The 14809-nt window shown below is 47.7% G+C and overlaps 1 protein-coding gene across 1 annotated transcript in view; it reads left to right on the top strand.

The window, feature by feature from the left end:
- Positions 1-14677, top strand: part of TSPYL5 (TSPY like 5) — a 26422-nt gene extending 11745 nt beyond the window's left edge. Inside the window, exon 2 of the mRNA XM_073892997.1 lies at positions 9621-14677. The gene's annotated coding sequence lies outside the window, so the exon portion shown is untranslated. The remainder of the gene's footprint in view (positions 1-9620) is intronic.
- The last annotated feature ends 132 nt before the right edge of the window (positions 14678-14809 follow it).

Genomic DNA, 14809 nt, shown 5'->3' with positions numbered 1-14809 from the left:
GTGTGTGTGTGTGTGTGTGTGTGTGTGTGTGTGTGTGTGTGTGTGTGTGTGGTGTGGTGTGTGTATGTGTATGGGGAGCCACATCTGTGTGTGTGCCCAGGGAGGGCATAAGAGTGGCCAACAAGCCAGTTTTGGAATACATCCTATAGACCTGTAGACAGCATGCTGCTTGTCCACAGGCCCACAGTGCCCAGAGGCTGCCAGGGCGTGTGAGCTCACTCGGATCACTGCCTACTGAGCAGTGGGGTCCACATTTTAAAGACTCCCAGCTGTGGGTAGCTTGTGGGAAACAGACTCTCTTGGTTTGAAGCAGCTCAGAAGGAGTAGGCGTCTATTAAGGCCCTGAGCAGATGGTGTGACAGGGAGGCTGAGTCACAGAAGGCACCAGGCTCAACAAAAGGCCATCGCAACTACTAAACAAGGGGATTAGTTTGTGTAGGGGCAACATAGGCCTGCAGGTTGTAAGCTGTTCTTTGAGCTTCAGCCTCCCACACAGACAGCTGTCCCTCTCTCCGCTCTCGCTCTCGTCTCCAAATAAGAGAAATAGTGACAAGTCATTCTTAACATTCCATAGGGGTGTTTCCCTATTCCCAAAACACTCACTGACACTTCTACTCCACACAGGGACCGTGGGGAGGGAAAGAAAGCAAAGCAGTTAACATTGAGCACCTCCTACATGCTAGACTGTGACACATGAAATGTTTTCACCATCTTCTGTGTGTGTTTTTTTTTTCTTTTTACAATAACAAGCTTATGAAGTCTCCATTGTTATCTACATTTTACCTTTAATAATACTGACATTCTGCAAATTAAGAAACTTGCTCAGGGTTTCTCAGCCAGAATTCTTTGGCTCCAAAACTTCTGTCCTTTCCATTTTACCATAGTTCTCCCTCCTAGAAGAAGAAGGGAGACATGGTTACTCCTAATTTTAAGGAAAGTGATACAAATCAAGTAGAATGCTTTCAGCTTCAAGTAACAGAAACCCTGACTAATGGGGACCAAGAGTAAGGACAGTTATTGTTGCCATAATACAGAATTTGGAAGCAAGTGGTCCCATGGTTAGTTTAGCTGTTCAGTTATTTTATCAAGTCCCCAGACTCTTTCCATCTTTCCAGTCCTTCTCTTCGAACATCTTGGCATACACTTAGCAAGGACTTTTTGTCTTCAAACTTGTCTCATGGTCCCAAGATGGCTGCTTCAGTTCCAGGCATCATATTCTCAGAGACCGTGTCCAAAATAGGGAAGTAGCAAAACAGGCAAAGAGGAGCTTCTCCGGTACAACACTCTCTTTTACCAGGGAAGAAAATATTTCCTGAAGTCTCTGTATGTGTGTGTGTGTGTGTGTGTGTGTGTGTGTGTGTGTGTGTGTGTAATCTCCATCCCCCACTTAGACCAATTCCTGGCAAAGGGGGACATTACTACCATGACTCACTCCGATTCACCAGGACTAGTTCCCCGGGGTTGGGCACATTACCTGCATGCAGAAAGGGAGCATGGCTGTGGGGTAGACACTTGCCACATGATAGTAAGGCCAAGGGCTCCTCAGGCTCTGTGACTGCCATAGCCAGGACAAAATACTTGGGAGAAGCAAAGACATTTACTATCTATTCACAGATTTAGACAGCAGGCTTGTTTTGTTCCCTTTCTGATCTCAGGCATGCGTTAGGCACCGTGGTGGGTTGAAAGAACTGTAGGATTTAGGCTTGCACGTACTTTATAATCTAAATGGGGGAGGAGTTAAGTAACAGTGAACAATTCAATAAAAGCATGAAACAAAAACTTCACAAAAGGCAGCATATGATCAAATGGTCTCTGGGTCAGAGGGCAATTTAGCAGATTCTTCTCCCAAAGTATTTTGTGAGTTTCTTTGTTATGCTCATGACTGGATGGAAGCATTTTAAACTCTTTTCAGCCAGCAGGATTTATTTTTGTATCCTCTGCTGGTTTTTGTTAAAGAAAATGCATACATTTTTCAATGATTTGAGTATATTCTGGGCCAAGGAAATAATTTTTAGGTGTTAAATATGATAATATTTGGTGCTTCAGCAAGAGATCGGAACCAGTCATAAACTTCTGTACAAGTTCTGGTAGCTTTACTGTGTAAGGCTGACATTTTATGATTTTTTTTTTTTCCTTTTGGGGAGGGTTCCCTGTGGAGCTAAGCGGTATTCAAATTAAGCACGAACATTCATTTCAACTGTTACATTAGAGGCACTTGAATAATGCTTAGCAAAATGCCACAGCCGCCAAAACTTTAATTTGGCCTCTGATTAAAGGCAATCTTCTCAATCTGGCCTCAGTTCCTAGAGTAATCCTTTGAACAGATTAGACACAAACACATACTTTGCTGATAATTGTGTGTTGATTCTATAATAAATTGGTTGGGAGTAGTTGCTATCAGTTGAAACCCAAGATCTCCAAACGGTGACTCAGAGTATGGACTCTCATTCCTCTAGAGTTCCAGCTGGGCAACTTTCCCCACAGCCCAGGCACTTTGCTAAGATCACCATTTGGAAGACCACCCCCCAACCCCCGCCCCACCGTCTTTTTTATTTTTGGACTTTTGTTATATGATCCTTTCAGAGAAGCTTACCTCAATTTTTCCAGCCTCTTCTTGGTTGGGGGTTGGGATCACGCCCAGTGTGGCATTTTGCAGGCTCCCTTTTCAGGGACTGTTCTAATAAGAATGGGTTCTAAGTGCTTGGCTACCTCACCCCACCCTCTTGGGTATTTTAAGTGCTCCTCTTCCCTAGTTGAGCTAAAGCCATGGTGATCCACGCAAATCTAAAGAGAGATGTTTCTGCCAGTCATCTATGGGTAGTTCTCTGCCTCTGAGCACTCGAGTAGCTTCTGGACCATGAGCAATTGAAGAAAATGTTGTGGCTTTCTTGGCTAAAGAAAAAGGGTAAGATGCAGATTGTAGAACATGCTTATCTTATGGCTGCCTTCAGGGCTACATTTGCAGGTCTTCAAAACCAAAACTGGAGCTTCAGTGGAACCAAGAAAGAGCAGTAGGTATGGGCTGTGGTCTAAGCAAGGCTGACTGGAGTCACTGGCTTTGGGTACTTGGTGATGACATCAAATGTTCCAGAATGGTTAAGTGCTAAATGTTTACCAAAGTAAGGTCAGGGGCCTAGAGAGTTGGGGGAAAGGTATATAATGGGAGATTATAGGTACAATAGATAAGAGTTGGAATCAGGCATATCTGGGCTCATATCCAAACTCTGATAGTTACTAATTAGTATGTACCACTTTGGTAGGTATTTAGTTTCTTTAAACTCAATTTGTTTTTGTTGTTGTTGTTGTTGTTTTTTAATCTGTAAAATAGAGACGAAAGTTCTGAGTTAGGTGGAAGTCAAAAAACAAGACTCAAATTAACAGAATAAAAAAAAATTGTTTTAGCATGTACAACTGAAAAGTCCACAGGCAATCTGGGCTTCAGATAGGGCTTGATCCGGGGATTCAAATGGTCTCTTTTTTCACCTCTCAGCTTTTCTTTCCTCTGTATTAACTTCATTCTCAGGCAGGTTTTCCCCTCCTAGTGGCAAGCGGGCTGTTTGATGCTCTAGACCCACAAATATTCCCTTTCAGCAACCTTAATGAAGAAAAAGATATTTCTTCCCTTCCAGTTCTCCCCTCCTCCTCTTCCTCCTCCTAAAAAAAAAAAAAAGTCCCGAGATTGCCTCTTTTGGTTCACTGGTCATTATGTACACTTGAACCACTTGCCAAGAACTGGGTTACGGCCCAGCCCTGGAGCCTGGAATGGGGTCAGTCCCACCCAACCTACAAGGACTGACAATAGAGAAGGGATGATTTTTTTTTTTCCAGATAAAAATAAATTGTGGTACCAGTACCAGAGAGGGGAGGACAGATGCTGGGCAGGCAAAACCAATAGATGCCATGGAATGGCAGTTCCGTCCTGCGTCATTCTCATTAATTCCTGGGAAGGAATTAAAAAAACCTATTTATCAGGATCAAGTGCCCACAACCCCCTAGCTTGCCTTTCTCCACAGTATGGCAGTCTTTATACTATAGAGATTTGGTCACAGCTTGAATGTGACCTATAACCCACGTGGCTTTAAGCTCTCAAGGCAGTAAGCCTTGTTGTTGTTGTTATTGTTGTTATTCTCTCAAGGTTTTGGTATTCTGTATTCTATGGTGTGTCTCTTGGCTACAGATAATCGAGACAGTGATCCCATGGGCGTGGGAGGCTGGGGGGGTGGCCAGCAGCTACTACTGACATACAAAGAGGGCTCCTTCAGGGGGCAGAGGTGTGGGGTCTTCCACCTGAGGCTGCTGGGGGCCAGGTGATACTGGCTAGTCCCTCAGAGAATCTGGAGATGGGATTCTGGGATTTCCCGGGAGCCACGTGGCTTTTCATGTACCTCAGGGATGTTTGGGAGTTTTTACTCCTCCTTTCCCAGGCCAGGGGCCTAACCTTCATTCCTCCTCTTGGCTCCCATTCCAGGGCTTACAATTCTGTAACTCCCTCTTCTCTACACAGCGGTCTGTTCCTTTGGGGATGAGCCACACGAGTGACCCCTTGTGAGTGTGGGTGGCAGAGGGACACGCAGGTGGGTGGGTGTCTTCCAACACTGGGGACGGTGTCTGTTGATGAATGCACGTAAGACTGGCCCACACAGATGAAGTCCCTGAGGCTCAGAGAGATGGCAGGATTTATCTTAGGACAAAAAGCAGAACAGAATTCAAAGGAATTCATGACAACGTGGGGAAGATTGTTCACAGGAAATGTTCCACAGAAGCTTATTACAAGAACATCAGTCAGAGAAAGAGGTGAGCTCTACTCGGTGGTGGTAGTGGGTTCTGTGTCCTTCCCTCTAGGCTGGGCTGTGGTGAGTAAGGAGGCTGGTGAGAGAATTAAGAGAATTTTAGATGAATTGCTCAAAATGTGAGACTAAGAGAAAAGGAGGCAGGACATAGAAGGGGCAGGGGCTAATGAAGTTGTGGTAGGTGAGCATCTAGATAATTCCACCTTGGAGTCCAAGGAGTTGGGCCTGGGAGCCAAGCAGGAAAAACACCTCCTCCTTCAGCAATCAGACGGAGTATGGAGGAGATGCTCAGCCTTGGGTCAGAGTGAGAAGCAGGAAACAGGGAAGCTTTGCTCTGAAGATGAGGGTTTGGGGTAGAGGAAGCAGAGACCACCCAGGAGAGGGGCCTTTCCTGTCACAAGGCGGGAGACCCAGGAGACTGCACGGAGTATCTCGGACCTCCGAACACCTCTGTTTCCTTCATCTGTGCTCCAGCTCCGCTGTGTACTTGAGGCAGCTGTGTGAGGACAGGCGTGGGAGGGCGGAGTGATGAAATGATAGGATGCGGGGCCAGCAGGGGAAGCCCAGGCCCCAGGACTGAGGCCTTCAGCGGGGAAATCTCTTCTTCCTTATGCTGGGGAGGTGGTCGCCAGGTGTGGACTGGAGAACCAAATTACAGGATGAGCCCCGGAGGTCCATTTGGCCCTCTGGGCGGACGCGCAGCCTGCCCCCCAGCTCAGGCACCGTTTATGTCCTGTTTTCCTACCCTGCATGTCACCCCCCGACCCTCCACCCCTGCCCCAACACACACTTCTAAATCATGAAGCACTCCAGGGATTAACCTAAGGAAACTATTTGTTCTCTTGAGCTTTATTCTGATTTCCATAGCACAGAAGAAAAAAAAAAGTCCAAAACAAAAAGTAACTAACTGGGGGTTTTGTTTTGGTTATCTTGGGAAGGGTATGTGTCAGGGGGAAGGTGAGGAGGGGGCTTCTTCATCCCTGCAGAGTCTAAATCAATGGAAATTAAATACTGACTCCCAGGATGACACTGAAAACTCAACCCGGGATAAACTCTGAAAGCTACATTTTCACCCCCCAGATGAGGGCTTTCTAATGGGGATGTTGGCAGCTCCCAGCTCCATGGCCTAGCCCTGGGCAGTGCTGCAACATCGTTTATTTGAAGATGAGGGTGCAGCCAGGGCAGCCCCTATTGGGGACTGCGGTCCGCGCGCACAGAGCCCTCCCTGTGTCCCGGGTGCGAGCCCCTCCTGCCCACAGAGCCCTTGCCCTCAGCCCCATTGCTCCGGGGCTCTCGCTGCCCATCATTCCTGGGCATCTACCATCAGCTCCCTCTGCCTTGAAGGAAGGTGCTTCTGCTTTCCACCTGCCTCTTTTCGGGGGGGCGGGGAGATTTTCTTTCTGCCTGCACGGGAGGGGCTGCAGCTGTGGGCAGGAAAGGGAAGAAGCCCACTGGAGGTTGAAATGAAGGGTGAAGCCACAGAAAGGCGCCTTTCTAAAATGTAAATTTGATCATGTCAATCACCCATTCAAAACCTTCAGGAGTAAGGTCCAAAATCCTAAGATTTGGACCTGTGTGCAGGACCCCATGCCTCTTACCCAGTGGCAGTCTTCGGCAGGCTGGCAGCTCGGCCCCTCGATTGTGCTTGGGTCTGGAGAGAAAGCCATGCTTGGCTGTGTGAGAATGGCAGAGCACGGGTGGGACCGGGCAGGTTGCTAGTGCAGAGTGGGGAAAGCGACAGGGACAGTCGGAGTACTGCCTGGGAGCACTGGCCTTGCGACAAGACAGAAGTGGATTTGAATCTTGGCGCCAAGACTTACTGGCTGTGCGACAGCAGCTGGAGTTCTCAAGGGCCAAATTCTTGATTTTTAGTATAGTGATAATCATGTTTCCTGTAGATAAAGGCTCAGGACCTCTCAGGCCCTTCCTGCCCCCATCACACACAATGTGATTTTGAAATTGATGCCTTAGACTCAGACCGTAGGCCGTGGCTTATGAAAATCCGAATCCTTCTCCAGAAGTGGGCTTATGTTCTGCGGACTCCTCTGCCCCAGCTTCCGATTGGCACCACAGCCCACACTCAGAACTCAGGGGCCTTCAGCACTTTCCCCAAAAATCTACTCTTAGCAAGCGCTTTGTAAGTCTGGTATACATCACAGATGACCTGGGACGCTGAACAAGCAGCTTCTTGACTTCTTTCTAGTTCTTTCTCCTCACATCTCTTCACTCTTGTCCTCTTAAATTGCTCAGAGTTCCAAAGTCTTCTCCCACTATTTGCAGATTTGGCTCTCCCCACTCCCTGCTCCCCATATTGCAAACCCAAACTTTTATTTATTTATTTTAAAAGATTTTATTTATTCATTTGAGAGAGAGAGAGAGCACATGAGAGGGGGGTAGGGTCAGAGGGAGAAGCAGACTCCCTGCCGAGCAGGGAGCCCGATGCAGGACTCGATCCCGGGACTCCAGGATCATGACCTGAGCCGAAGGCAGCCGCTTAACCAACTGAGCCACCCAGGCGCCCTAAACCCAAACTTTTAAAAAAGGATTTTATTTACTTATTTATTTGATAGAGACAGAGAGACAGGTGGGGAGGGGCAGGGGGGAGGGAGAGGGACAGGCAGACTCCCCACTGAGCTTGGAGCCTGATGCGGGGCTGGATCCCAGGCCCCTGAGATCACGACCTGAGCAGAAGCTTAACTGACTGAGCCACCCAGGTGCCCCCACAAACCCGAACTTTTAAGATTGTTCAAAAGATCTCATCAGACCTAAATATCTTTGAAAGCAGTGGAATAGCAAATAACAAATCTACCCTGAAAGACTGCCTGTTGCATGGCATTTTCGTGAGTTCTAAGGTGAAGTAATGCCACCGCCACAGTGACTGGCACACGGTTGCCCTTATCTGTGCCCCGTTGAGAAAGGTGAGGGTGGGTGTATCTGAGAATCCAAAAACAGATACTCACACATTGGTGGAACAAAGAGCAAATATTGGGGTCCGCATATCCTGCTTTATTTTCACAGGTATTTCTATGTCTCATTGACACTCAAGGGAACTCTGGGGGTGGGAAGGACAGCCTCTGTCACCCCTTTACACAGAAAGAGTGACTTCCCCAGATTTGCTTAATGGGAAGTGACAAGTGTAGAACTGAAACCCCAGATGGGTTGCAGCTTGCTGGTGTTATCCCAATATCTATTTCCCTTGTTGGCCAAAACTGCCCCTTTAACTGTTAGCTGGGGAATGTGGCCCCAGAAGAAGGGCACCACTTCCCGGCATCCCTTGCAGAGAGATGTGACTGTGTGATGCAGTTTTGTTCCTTGGGATCCAGAAACCTTCCTTAAAGTCAGTCAGTGCCCCCTCTTTACTCCCCTCATCCTTACCCCTTCCTCTGTCCTGCGGAGGTGGCCTGCGTCCCAGGGATGGTGGAGCTGGGAGCTGGAAGGAGCCTGGCCTCTCCAAGAGCCTGCAGAGTTGCCATATTGGACTGGTTGCCTCGGCAGTTTTATGGGTGGAAGAACGTTGTTTAAGCCACCGCTGCTTTGGGTTCCTGTTTCTCATAGCTGAAACCTGTCCTGCCTGAGGCAGTAGATTTGCCGGCTCCAAGCCCAGCACTGCCCCATCATGGGCTGCCCACAGGGGTAGTGGGCCACAGCGGGGAGCCTGGGGCCAGTGTGCACTGATGACAAGGACGCTGCAGCAAGGCCTCCAAGCCTTCTGGGTAGCGTTCTGAGCGCGCCCGCACTTGCCCTCTGCCCGGCTTCCACAGAGTTTATTAGGAAGCAGCCAGCCAGCCATCTACAGAGGGTGAGGTCTGTCTTGAGTGCTCTCCTCTCCATCATCTCCGGCCCTCTTGAGCCCCGGCCTCTGCACACTGTGGTGCCAGTCTGGCCCTCCCCCAGCCCCCACACCCTAGGCATTACCACCACAGGCTCACTTTCTCCTTGCTCCTATCCACACCCACCCAGGAAAGGGTCTCTGTGCCTCTCATTCTCACAGTGGTCCGAACTACAGCCTCTGACCCCTATTAATGAGAGGTCATGCTTCTGGAGGATACAGAAATGTTCCGGGGCAACTTTCCTGCTGTGCCTAAAGCACTTACCAGACAGAGAGTGAACCACACTCTCTGCAGTGAAGGGGGCCTCCTGCCCAGAGGGCTAGAGACTACAAGGCAGCAGGATTTGGTGAAAGGAGCGCAGGCTTTGGCACCGGCAGTCCTGAGTTTCAGGGTCCGGGTGTGGGGTGTGGAGAAGCCTCAGGTTCTTTGCAGCAGGCGGGAAGCAAGACATGGGGATGGAGCTTGGGCCCTGGGATGTTTATTGTGGACCAAAACGTGTGTGAGCTGGAAGGGGAGGGAATGGAATTGGACAGGGGGAGGGTGATCCGCAACCCCCCCCCCCCCGGAGGTTCCGGAGCATATGCCGCCCGTCAGAGCTGTCCATCCTGGGCTTTTGTGTCCCTGCCGCTCTGAGCTGTTGTACGTGGGCTGCCCAGAAACGAAAGGGCTGCCCTTGGATGAAGCAACCCTCTGCAGCAAGGCGCCCCGGGCGGGAGCTGGCAGCCGGAGGCATTAAGTCCTGCCCCAGAGCGAGGTCTGGGCAGTGCACCTCCTGCTCGCCACGGTCTTCGTCTGCGAAGTGAGGCTAATAACAATGCCAACGTTGCAGGGCTGAAGTCAGGTAATGGGCGAGCCTCGCCTTTGTGGGATCCACAGGAGTGGTCTCCGTGGGCACTCGGCACGCCCCCTGCCGGGCAGCCCAGGATGTAGGCGCTCTCCCTAGCGGAGCTGCCCTCGGACAAAGGCCGGGGTGAAGCCGACACCTTTTCCTTTCTGATAGGATGAACTCCCTGGGAATGTCAGGAATGGGAAATCCAGAGCCCTCCAAGTTGAACGCTGTGAAGCCCATCCTTTTTTCGAGTCTCCGCCGCTCCCGCACTCAGCTGTTCCACATCAAATGGCAGTCTGGGTTCAGAGCAAGACGGCTTCTGATCAAGACCAGTGATACGAAATACGGAGAAGTCCAGAAAAGGAGGAATGCTCAAGAAAGCTGAGTTTCACTCCATGTGGAGATCTCTGACTATACTGACGGCTTGCATCTCCCCATTCTTAAGCCATGCATAAAAAGGCCCCAGTTTTCCACTCTGCGTCAGGATCTAAGAGGCATTTCAGGCCAGAGTCTGAGTTGGGGTAGATGATGAGAATGATGCCTGTGGAGACTGTCATAGTGATGGCCCCAAGGAGTCACGCCTCCTGGTGGTCACGTGCTTGCCTGGGCCTCTCGCACATTGGCGCTGGGTTTGGCCATGTGACTCGTTTTGGCCAATGGGACGTCAGCAGACATAAGACAGGCAGGAGGCTTCGTCAGTGTTTGAGCCCTGGGAGCTCCTGAGGTTTGGACTGCGCTCCGGGAGGATGAGAGCCCGGTGGAAGGAGAGGCCCTGCCCTCCCAGGCAGCCCTCCCGCTGAATGGAGCCCTGGGGAAGCCTGTAGAGCTGCCCAGCTGCCCCACGGGATCCTGAGAAACAATAAACTGCTGTTACTATGATTTTTTGAGTTGACCTTGAATTCACATAACATAAAATTAACCATTTTAAAGAGTACAGTTCAGTGGCGTTTCGTATATTCATGGTGTTGTGCAACCACCACCCCTTTCTAGTTCCCAAACCCCAAAAGCATCAATCACCCCAAAAGCAAACCCTGTCCCCGTTAAGCAGTCCATGCCCCTTCCCTCCCTCCACCCCTGTAGCTCCTGGCAACCACCAATCTGCTTTCTGTCTCTATGGAGACAGACCTTTGGTGACTGGCTTCTTTCATTTAGCATAATGCATTTACCCATGCGGTGGCAGGTACCAGGACTTCATTTCATTTTGTACCCCCACAGACGGTTGTACGCCAGATGTTCACAGCAGCACCATTCGCAATAGCCAAAAGGTGAAAACAGCCCAAATGTCTATCAGCCAATGAATGCATAAATGGAGTGTGGTATATACATACAACAGAATATAATTCAGCCAGAGTTACTGTTATTCAGCTGTAAATTACTGTTATTTTAAGCCATTAGGTTTGGGAAAGGTAACAGATAATTGATAGAGTTTTTCAGGTAATTGGGGTAATAAGAACTATCAATTCCTCCATGGTTTCTATGTGCCGTGTACTACATGAAGCCCTTTGCATGCACTACGCTTTGATTTTCACAGGAACCCTCAGTTGAAGTATTACTATCGACCCCATTTTACAAATAGGAAAACTGAGAGATTAAACAATTTGCCCAATTTAACCCAGATGATTTGATTCCAGAGCTCATGCCTTATCTACTCATTGTACACAATCCAGCCCTCAACCAGAGGCCTGCTCCGGTAGCTGGAAGGGCAGGAGCCCACAGCAGCCTGTGGCTTTGCTGTGAAAGAAATACTGCTCTCTGTCTTCTATACAATTCCTAATATCACCAGGAGAAATGACCGACAGATATTGAAGCTGATAGTGGTTTAAAATCTGGACAATGTGAAATTCTGATCTGTGAAGCCTGATTTGGGAATAACGGAACGTTGTAGACATAACGTCTGCAACATAAATGTTCAAGGGCAGAAGCTACAATCCTAGTATTTGATATAAACAAAGCACCCCGATGGATGGCCAAAGCTTTATTGTAAAATTTGCATGGGAAAGAAGTAATCCCATTGAAAATAACTTCTGTGAAATTCAATACCAATAAAAGTGGAAAGAATTGTAAAGAATTTAACCGGGCTATTTAAAAAAATTGATGAAGGAATTAAATTGACTTAATGGAGTTTGTTCAGGAAAGTACTTTCAGTGCAAAAATGTATCCATGACGATATAATTGTGGTTTAAATGGTAGTGCTCTTAGGAGTCAAAATATCCTCAGGACAGAACATCTTTCTGAGTCAAAACATCTTATGATTTTATTTTTTAGTATAGTTGGCACACGATGTTAAAATATTTTTTATCTTTCTTAATGATTCTTTGAAGAGTGTAAAATGCTGTTAGGGCACCCCTCAATATAGCTATTTTTAAAGAAAAGATTAAAAAAATAAAATAAAATCCTATTAAGGTATGAATGTAAGTCACTCTGGGATGCCAAGACAGATTTCTAAGGCCCTTTGGAAAACAAGTGCCTTGGGATATAGTCAGGCCCCCAGATACTGGGGTTACTTACAATGCAAGGTGAGGCAGTGAAGACTTCCCTGGGGCATCAGGAATTCACCCCAGTGCAGGGGAAGGTCAAGCACTGGTGTTCCTCTTGAGACACAGGTTCTGGGCAGGGAGGGGAGTGGCACAGAGAGAAGCCACTTGAGTAACCTTGTGGCCCAATGTTTAGGGAAGGTAGCATGCATTTCTCCATAAGAAGGAGCCTTAATCCTTAAGAGAGAAGAAAGGGCAGCATCTCTCTGGGGTGTGGTCATCTCAGGTAACCATGGAACCTGGAAGAGCAGCAATGTGAACCCAGCAGCAAAATCCAGCTAGGAGCCACCATATGGGAGCAGGAGCTACTTGGGATTCACTAGAAAGAGATTTGTGGCTGGCTGGGGTAGTGTGGGGATGTGGGGAAGAAGTGCAGCGCTGTTTATACAAGAAGCCCTACATCTAGGCCTACAGGCTTTTCGGGTTTCATAAAAATATTGATCAGGTATAAATATATCCAGAAAATTTCAAAGCTAAAATGAGCAAATGAAGAAATGTATGTAAAATGTGACATTAGGTCCTCTAATAATGGATTACGTGTGGTTCTCATATAGTTACAATTAATATGAAGTTTGGATCATAATAACTTATTCTTCATACACTCAAATTTTATGAAAATTAAGCATCCTTTCAAAAGTTACCGCAAAATAATATGTAATATAAATAACAATATTATATATTTAAACTATATATGTGACTCACTTTCTTCTGTTTTTTTTTATCTATCTATCCATGAAAGCTGTGGGTATGTTTTCATGTATCTTACATGATTTAGGGGGAGTCTAGGGCCCACAAGGTCTTCAGATGACATGAGGGGGAGGGGCATGACTTCAAGGTGAGGTAAGTGTTGTTAGCCTGTTCACAAAATTGAGTGCAGTCTGGAGCCAGTGGCCTCCTTAATTAGCCCCAGAGCTTGATTTTTCTCGAGGCTGGCGTGGCCCAAGAAATAGGAATTGTATACAATATTCTCAGAATTTACACAGAAAAAGTACTGAGTAGACAGGGAACAAATAGATCTAGGTTTAAGATTAAGAAGGTAGATTGTGGTTCCGTGATGTACTAGGTGCCAAGTGGGGTTAAAAATAAAATCCCAGGGCGCCTGGGTGGCTCAGTCCTTCAGCATCTGCCTTCGGCTCAGGTCGTGGTCCCAGGGTCCTGGGATCGAGCCCCATGTCGGGCTCCCTGCTCAGCCGGAGACCTGCTTCTCCCTCTCCCCCTGCTTGTGTTCCCTCTCTTGCTGAGTCTCTCTCTGTCAAATAAATAAATAAAACCTTAAAAAATAAAAATCCCAAACCACAGCTTGGGGCCATCATGTGAACGGAACCCTCTGGGGTTGTACAAGATGGCGGCCCCACCACATGCCTTGGATTCACAGAAACATGGAGAGCAGGTTAGAACTGTAGAGACTGATCATCCTGCATGCCATTCAATGGGATCCTACTCAAGATACAATGGATGTGTAGTCATCACAAGGAAAAGGAAAAAGATATTTTCTGCAGAGAGGAAACCCCCAGGCTGAGCCCTAAACAAACCAGCACATTGAATCCCTTCCTTGCAGGACTGGGGCCTGGAGCCTTGGGGATGACACAGCTCTCTCTCTGTTCCTACAGAAGCCGAATAGGTCTGGGCAGCTGGCCGTAGGCTGAGCAGACAGATTGAAATGCAGGGAGCACTAATTTGTTAGGAATCCCTGAGGCCCCTACTGTCACCGGCCATTACTTACATCCCAGAATCTTTCTTTACAGGGGACCTCTCATTCATGAACACATCCATAAACTTAATGCCTTTGTTTTTTTAAGGGGAGAGAGCATAAGTCAAGGGCTATTGCAGTAGATCCTGGCTCTCTGAGCGCCCCACACCGTCACTGTTCATTTTGCTGAATACCAGCAGGTTGGGCTCTGCAGAGAAAACAATTAACGAGGGCAACTTCACTTTTGGAGAGAACTTGAAAGCTCTCCTGATTCCCAGCCTCAGTGCTGATTCCCTTGAAACTGGAACCTCTCCTTTTGATGCTTTAGAAACCAAATGGATAACGGAAACACTTCCCTGGTGGGTGTTGAGAAATGGATCCTTCACCAACACCCACCTTCCCAAATTCAAGGCAAGCTTGGATGGAATGCATTTGGCCCGTGTGTTTTTACGAGTAATCCTGCAGCCACTCAAAGGGCACTGGTGGGAATTTGAATAAAAGGTCTTCATCCTCTTTATTTTTGCACCAAGTAACCGTTCCTGCCCATTCTAACCTTTCCCACCCCTCTGCCTCTGTTCCTCCTGATTTAGAATCCTAGAATATCAGGTCTGACAGGAACATAATATTGCCCTATCTTACACCTTATTTCCCCCCCCGAGAAAACAGGGCCCAGAAGGATGAACAAAATAGCCAATAGTTACTCAGCTTAGCATCACAGCTGTGGCTAAGTTGGGTCCCTTGAAGGTAGGGCCATTCCCAAAAGGACTCAGGATTTGTGCCTTTTTTCACTTGATGAAATTGGGCGAAGACCCTTTGATGACACACCCCAGTGAACTCCAGACTTCAATGTGGAAATGTGGGCATGAGCCCTACACTAACCTCATGGATACAGATTGACTAGGGCCAAGCTCCAGGGGACACACAAACCTTGCTTTGTGGACCAAACATCATGCTGAAAGTTGTATATCACAATTTTTTTGGTTAATAACTACATTTTACGAGCACAGAGACACCTGGCAGGTTTAAGGAAATAGAAAGGAATCCTTTAGGAAAGTAAGTTAGTATTTCTTTCTTTTCTTTCTTTCTTTCTTTCTTTCTTTCTTTCTTTCTTTCTTTCTTTCTTTCTTTCTTTCTTT

This window comes from Callorhinus ursinus, unplaced genomic scaffold, assembly GCF_003265705.2.
Source record: "Callorhinus ursinus isolate GAN/ISIS: 27379988/994484 unplaced genomic scaffold, GSC_fseal_2.0 scaffold5, whole genome shotgun sequence".
Classification (NCBI taxonomy): domain Eukaryota; kingdom Metazoa; phylum Chordata; class Mammalia; order Carnivora; family Otariidae; genus Callorhinus; species Callorhinus ursinus.
This window is presented reverse-complemented; position numbering and strand designations above follow the sequence as displayed.